This window comes from Piliocolobus tephrosceles, chromosome 11 (genome assembly GCF_002776525.5).
Source record: "Piliocolobus tephrosceles isolate RC106 chromosome 11, ASM277652v3, whole genome shotgun sequence".
Classification (NCBI taxonomy): Eukaryota; Metazoa; Chordata; class Mammalia; order Primates; family Cercopithecidae; genus Piliocolobus; species Piliocolobus tephrosceles.
The window spans coordinates 104,801,548-104,808,636 of NC_045444.1; the positions used below are offsets into that span (position 1 = coordinate 104,801,548).

The 7,089-nt window shown below is 53.4% G+C and overlaps 1 protein-coding gene and 1 non-coding gene across 2 annotated transcripts in view; both read left to right on the plus strand.

Moving 5' to 3' along the window:
- Nucleotides 1–7,089, plus strand: part of LOC111548459 (PNKD, MBL domain containing) — a 24,701-nt gene that overhangs the window by 1,991 nt on the left and 15,621 nt on the right. The window lies entirely within an intron of this gene.
- Nucleotides 4,316–4,416, plus strand: LOC111549476. Its single transcript, XR_002733752.1, has one exon. It is a non-coding gene; the product is annotated as a small nucleolar RNA U13 (small nucleolar RNA).

The following is a 7,089-nucleotide window of genomic DNA, read 5'->3' on the forward strand; positions in this document are numbered from 1 at the left end:
GTTCTCGCCATTCTCCCGCCTCAGCCTCCTGAGTAGCTGGGACCACAGGCGCCCGCCACCTCGCCTGGCTAATTTTTTGTATTTTTAGTAGAGACGGGGTTTCACCATGTTAGCCAGGATGGTCTCGATCTCCTGACCTCGTGATCCGCCCGTCTCGGCCTCCCAAAGTGCTGGGATTACAGGCTTGAGCCACCACGCCCGGCCTCTTTTTTTTCTTTTTTTGAGACGGAGTTTTGCTCTGTTGCCCAGGCTGGAATGCAATGGCGTGATCTTGGCATGGTGAAACGGGGTTTCACCATGTTGGTCAGGCTGGTTGCGAACTCCTGACCTCATGATCTGCCCGCCTCGGCCTCCCAGTGTGCTGGGATTACTGGCATGAGCCACCACACCTGGCCCTCATGAAATTTTATCGTTGGTGTGGGGTTGGACTCTTGCTCTGTACCCTAGGCTGGAGTGGTATAGTGGCACAATCTCAGCTCACTGCAACCTCCACCTCCCGGGTTCAAGCAATTCTCCTGCCTCAGCCTACTGAGTAGCTGGGACTACAGGCACTCGCCACCACACCTGGCCAATTTTTGTATTTTCGGTAGAGATGGGGTTTCACCATGTTGGTCAGGCTGGTCTTGAACTCCCGACCTCATGATCTGCCCGCCAAGCCACTACACCCAGCCCATATTTGGGATTTTTAATGGAAACATCTTCTCCCCATAAAATTTCTGGGAATGTTACAGTCTTATCTGGGGAAAGATATTTAAATCTACTTCTAGCTTTCAAAATTAGTAAGTTTGAGGTCATACAAATGGCCTGAGGAAGTGGAAAATAGAAGTTTCCATAAGGAACTGGAATCAGAATTCCTGAGATCAGAATGCCAGAATCACTATCTCAGAATCTTGAGGGTTGTGGGTATGCCTGGAAATTGGGACTTGGGATTTTACAGATCTCCAAAACTGGAATCATTGGAGAGCTTCTTCAAAATGCAGTATTTCTACAGGCTTTTCTGTGTCTGGATTTCAAGGTGACTTTGGAATCCACTCCTCAAATTTGCAGATTTGAAGGGTGTGCCTGGAGTCAGATTTCCAGACCCTACTCCTCATAGTCTGGGAAACAATCAGTCCAGTCCCCAGGGGGAGAGGTTGCCGGCTGCTGGGAGGGAAAGGGGATATTTGCAGGAAACTCTAGGGTGGAAATGGGCCAGTGTTGGTGCTAGGGGTGTCTCCAGGAAGGATGGGGAGGGAGGGGGAACGGGATGGGACAGGACATGGTGGGGGGGGGGAGGGCACATGCGCTACCAACCTGAAGGTGTGGCTGGGAGGATCACAAATAGAGGATTCTACTAGGGGTGGAAAGGAAATGATGGAAACACCAGGCTCACCGGGAGGAGAGCTGTTGGCCATGTTATCATTAATAATCAGCATCCCTGGTGTTTGGCAATTTTATAAAAGGTTTTCCTTAACCGTAACTACAATTGTCTTAGGATGAGGATAACTGAGCACAGTGGCCACAGGCGAACCTGATGTGAGGCACATGCATTTGGGGCTCTATGGCACCTGGGAGACAGTGTGGATAGTAGCTAAGCACATAGCATGTGGGGTTGAACAAATCTGCTTTCGCATCCTATCTTTGTTGCTTAGTAGCTACGTGACCTTGGACAAGTAACGTCTCAGTGCCTTGGTTGTTTTTTATCTATAAAATGGTGTTGGGGATGCCTACCTCATAGGGCTCCTAAGAAGATCAAATGAAACCTCACCTAAAATACACAGGGCCTGGCTCAAAAGGAGTGTTCAGGAAATGTTAGCAAGTGTTCCTGCTGTGACCTGGAGTTGGGTGGGAGAGGATCCGTGGCCCTGTGTCCTTCCGGAGCTTCCTTACATAACACCACCCCTGTCTTCCAAGCCTGTCCTACTCACCACCCAGCAGGAAACTCCACATCCCTTCATTCAGCCAGGGAACACCCAGCTGCCCTGGGTAAGGACTGTGGGGTCCCAGATATGAACAGGTTCTGATCACTGTTCTGCCAGGAAGGGGAAAGCACATGCGAACACATATAAACAAGGGCCTGGCCCGGCGCAGTGACTCAAGCCTGTAATTCCAGCACTTTGGGAGGCCAAGGTGGGCGGATCACGAGCTCAGGAGGTCTCCCCGTCTCTACTAAAAATACAAAAAATTAGCTGGGCCTGGTGGCAGGCACCTGTAGTCCCAGCTACTCGGGAGGCTGAGGCAGGAGAATGGTGTGAACCCGGAAGGCGGAGCTTGCAGTGAGCTGAGATTGCACCACTGCACTCCTGGGCGACACAGCAAGACTCCATCTCAAAAAAAAGGCCGGGCGCGGTGGCTCAAGCCTGTAATCCCAGCACTTTGGGAGGCCGAGATGGGCGGATCATGAGGTCAGGAGATAGAGACCATCCTGGCTGACATGGTGAAACCCTGTCTCCACTAAAAAATACAAAAAAACTAGCCAGGCGAGGTGGCGGGCGCCTGTAGTCCCAGCTACTCCGGAGGCTGAGGCAGGAGAATAGCGTGAACCCAGGAGGCGGCGCTTGCAGTGAGCTGAGATCCAGCCACTGCACTCCAGCCTGGGCGACAGAGCAAGACTCCGTCTCAAAAAAAAAAAAAAAAAAAATGGGGGGGCCCAAACTCGGGAGGAGGCAGGGCACGGCAAGCTCCCCAGAAGCAGCACGATACACCTGGGGAGTCTAATCAGGAATGTAGGACTCGCCCGTGTGTGCCCCCTGCTTCATGCCTCAGTTGCCCTTTTGCCTTCTTAGGGGTAGTTGTGGGGATTTTGCAGAACAGAGTCTTGAGGAGAGCCTCTGTCTGCAGAGGGGAGATGGATAGGACACAGGCAGGTCTGCGAGTGTCTTGCAGAGCCAAGGAAGTGGGTAGCAGCTGGCCTGTGGGGAAAGCCAGTCCTAGTGACAGCCTTCCCTCCTAGACCAAGCCCCCTCTCCATTCCGAGGTGTAGAAGGTCCTTCCTGACCCTTGCAACCCTCCCTGGGATGGACCTAGCTTGCTCTACTTCTGCAAGAGGAAAGCCCTTAGCTGGGGCCAATGAGTCCCACTGGCTTGATTTCAAGAGTGGCAGGAGCCTGATGGGAGGGTCCTTGAGTGAATCCTCCCAGCCGCCGAATGAGGCCAGGTAGATGAGCTGGACTATCCACGTCGCAGCCTGGCAGGCGGGGAGCAGGATCCTTTTCTTTTCTGGGGCCTGTGGGACCTTGGAGAGCTACGGCCAGAGCACCCACAGCAGCCTCATGCCTCCCTGCTGCTCTCTGCTCTCCCCACTGACACAGCTTCCCGCTGCTGCCTGGTTAGTTTTCAAAGTGTGGCTCTGAGCAAGTGTCCACTTCTGCAAGCCACATTGCCAACATAATGGAGCCATGCCCCTCGCCCAGGCCTTTGCAGCCCTCCCACACCCCCTACAGACCTGCCCAGTTTCATCTTCCCCAGGCCTGAGCTGTTCCTGCACTTCTGTCTGACCTGTCCTGCCTTCCTTCCTCCCTACGTCTCTACTGTCAAATTCTGTTGCATCTTCAAAGCTCACCTTCAAAGGTACCCAGAATCTGAACACTTCTCCCTGCCTCCACTGCCACCACCCTGGGCCAGCCAGGAGAATCGCTTGAATGAACCCAGGAGGCAGAGGGTGCAGTGAGCCGAGATTGCGCTATTGCACTCCAGCCTGGGTGATAAGAGTGAAACTCCATCTCAAAAAAAAAAAAAAAGAAACTTATTTAAGTCAGGAATGGATTACTTCTCTGCTCAGACTCCTCCAGCGATTTCCCACCTCTCTCATGAGGTCCAAGTCCGTTCAAAGAATGGCTTCAGGGCCCTCTGTGACCTGCCCATCCCTACCACATCTTTGAGCGCCCTTCAGCCTGCTCCTCTGCCTCAGCCACAGCTGGTGGCCTCTCCACAGTGCTTCAGTCCTAGCTGAGAGGTCTGGGCTAATTCTGTCTCTGCCTGTTGTAATCCCAGGCCTCAAATACACCAAGACACCCCTCCCTTCAGGCCTTTCTGTGGCTCCGCATGGCTTGTCGCCTCACTTCCTTCAGTTCTCTGCTCAAATTTTGCCTTATATCAGAGCCCTGCCCTGACCACCCCACATAAACATAGCACCACCCCCACCCCTGCACCCTGTCCCCTCTCTGGCTTTATGCTCCCCTAGTTCACATCACCATGGGACACACTACATGTTGATTGTTCTTCTCCCCCAACCAGAATGTGGCTACACAGGGGGAGAAGCTTTGTTCAAGACTGTATCCCAGATTCCAGAACAGGGCCTGGCACCTAGGTAGCCCTTACTAAATGCCTCTGAATGATCCTTTTTTAATTCCTAAGTATGATTGAGTTTTCACACACATAGGTAACATGCGCAGCCCTCAAACCTTGTGGTGATGTCAGCACGGTATCCATCTGATGTGAAAGAAAAAAAGTTTCTGAGTGAATGCATGCAGGTATGAATAAATGAATGAAAAGCTTGGCTCAGGTGCCCTTTTCTCCATGAAGCCTTCCCAGCCTCTTCAGTCAAAATAAAGCTCTTGTCTCCAGACTGCCCCCGGCACTATCTTCCCTCTTCTAGCTTCCCGCGCGCATTCTTGCTTGTACTGAAGTTAGGTGTTCTTGGATCGGACTTCCTGGCAGCTTTCTGTGTTCCTAAGGGGCCTTTGGGCCGGGTACAGTGGCTCACACCTGTAATCCCAGCACTTTGGCAGGCCAAGGCAAGCGGATTTCTTGAGGCCAAGAGTTTGAGACCAGCCTGGCCAACATGGCAAAACCCCATCTCTACTAAAAGATACAAAAATTTACTAGGCATGGTCGCGCACCCTTGTAATCCCAGCTACTCGGGAGGCTGAGGCAGGAGAATCGCTTCAACCTGGGAGGCGGAGCTTGCAGTGAGTGGAGATCGTGCCACTGCACTCCAGCCTGGACAACAGAGCGAGACTCTGTGTCAAAACAAACAATCAAACAAAAACTAAGGGGCCTTGGAGCAGACCCCAGCTCCACTAGAACCCTGTGTCCTTGGTGGCCCTCTGAGACCCTCAGGCCTAGCTTAGGGAGCAGGATTGAATCAGGAAGGCCTGGGATTGGGATGAGTGAGGAGAGAAGGAGAAAGTCACAAGAAACAAACCAAAACTAAACAAAGCCCAGAGCCCTTGGCGGGCAGGTGGCCTGGGATTACACCCATGGAGACAGAACTAGCTAAGGCCTCCCAGCCAGGGCTGAGACACCATGGAGAGGCCACCAGCTCTTACTGTGCTTCTAGTTCTAGCCAAGAGCCCCCAGCAGCCCATCCCCTTCGTCCCGGGGATCTCCTGTTTTGACCGCAGAGCAGCCCTGTCCCTCTCCTGGGCGTGAGGAAGTCCCCCCGCCCCCAGGCATGCTGGCAGCTTCGGGAAACCCTCACCCTCAAGGGCCTTTTAGCTGTCTCGTTATCTTCTTCGGTTTCCTCAGTTTTGAGAATGCACAAAACATGGAGCTGCTATCTGCGTTCCTGAGGGGCCTCGGAGCAGACCTTGGGTCCCATAGAACCCTGTGTCCTGGTGGCCCTCCAGGTCCCTCAGCTCTCAGACAGGCACTTTCAGTTCCGTTTCATTAGGAGTGCCCTGTTGGTGGTAAGATGCAGAGCCTGGGCAGTCTGGGTCCTGAGGACACGAAGGGAGAAGCCAGAACAGTCCCCGGCCAGAGACCCCACCAGCCTGAGCTTGTCCGTTGGGTCCCAGTGGAGTCTGGGGCCCTGTGGGATCAGGGGGCCATTTAGCGGATACAGGAGGAAGGGAGGAGCCAAGTCAGGTGACCCTGGCAATAAGGGCTTACCAGGTCATTCTGTGGGAGGCAGAGCCCCCTTTATGCTGCTCCCCTGCCCTCCACCCTCCCTCCTACTCCCCCTGGCCTGAGGCCAGCCCTGGGCCCAGCTGGGACAGAGGCTTGAAAACCTTCAGGCTTCTCTCAGGGCTGCCCAGGATGGTGAAATGGCCCTATGGAGGAGAGAAGAAGAGCTTCATTGTGTGTTTTCCACTGTATGTCAGAGGGAGGGGCATCTGGGGGGGGCAGTGGCTCACTGTCCCCAGCTGTCACACATGGCCTCTTATGGGGCTGGAGGCTCACATTCAGATACCAGAGACACCAACTGCTGGCTCACTGAGGCAAGGAGTGGAAGGTGCACTTTGACCCTACACTGGAGGCGCTGGCACTGTCTGCAGCTGTAACCCCACAGGGAGGGTCCCTTGGGGCAGCTGCCACTTACCCAGGCTGGCTGCTCCCCACCTTGCAGAATGGCTTTTCTGCCTCCCACCTAAGTCCTAGAGGACCAATTAGGAAACTTTATCTTCTTTTTGGTGAGGTGATGATGGGTAGGTAGTTCCTGGCCCCAGAACTGCTGAATCAAAATCTAGGAAGAGGGAGGGAGAGAAGAAGGTCAGAATCTTCTTGTTTAACCAGCACCCCTAGATCATTCTAATATAGATGGGCCAAGGCCCATTTTAGAGAAGCACTGTCCTAGATCCCAGCTTGCTGACCGTGCCTGGGAACCCCATGCAGAGAGTGTGAACCCACATCTGGGCCTGGGGCATCAGTATTTTCTTGTGAGTCACATAAACTTACTGGTCCAGGCTGCAGGGGAGCACTCAATTTGACAGAAAGGGAAACTGAGGTTAGGGGAGTGGGTTCCTGCTTCTTGCCTCCAGCAAAAGAAGAAGCTGTATTTCTGGTAATGGCTTAAGAAACCAGGGGCCATAACATGGGGCAGTGACATCCTGGGAAGCTGGAGCAGGGGATTGAAGACAGAAGGGCACAGGTTCCGGCCGGGCATGGTGATTCATGCCTGTAATCCCAGCACTTTGGGAGGCCGAGGCAGGTGGATCACCTGAGGTCATGAGTTCGAGACCAGCCTGGCCAACATAGTGAAACCCATCTCTACTAAAAATACAAAAAAAAATTAGCTGGGTATGGTGGCAGGCACCTGTAATCCCAGTTACTTTGGGAGGCTAAGGCAGGAGAATCACTTGAACCCAGGAGGCAGAGGTTGCAGTGAACCGAGATCATGCCATTGCACTCCAGCCTGGGCAACAAGAGCGAAGCTCTGTCTCAAAAAAA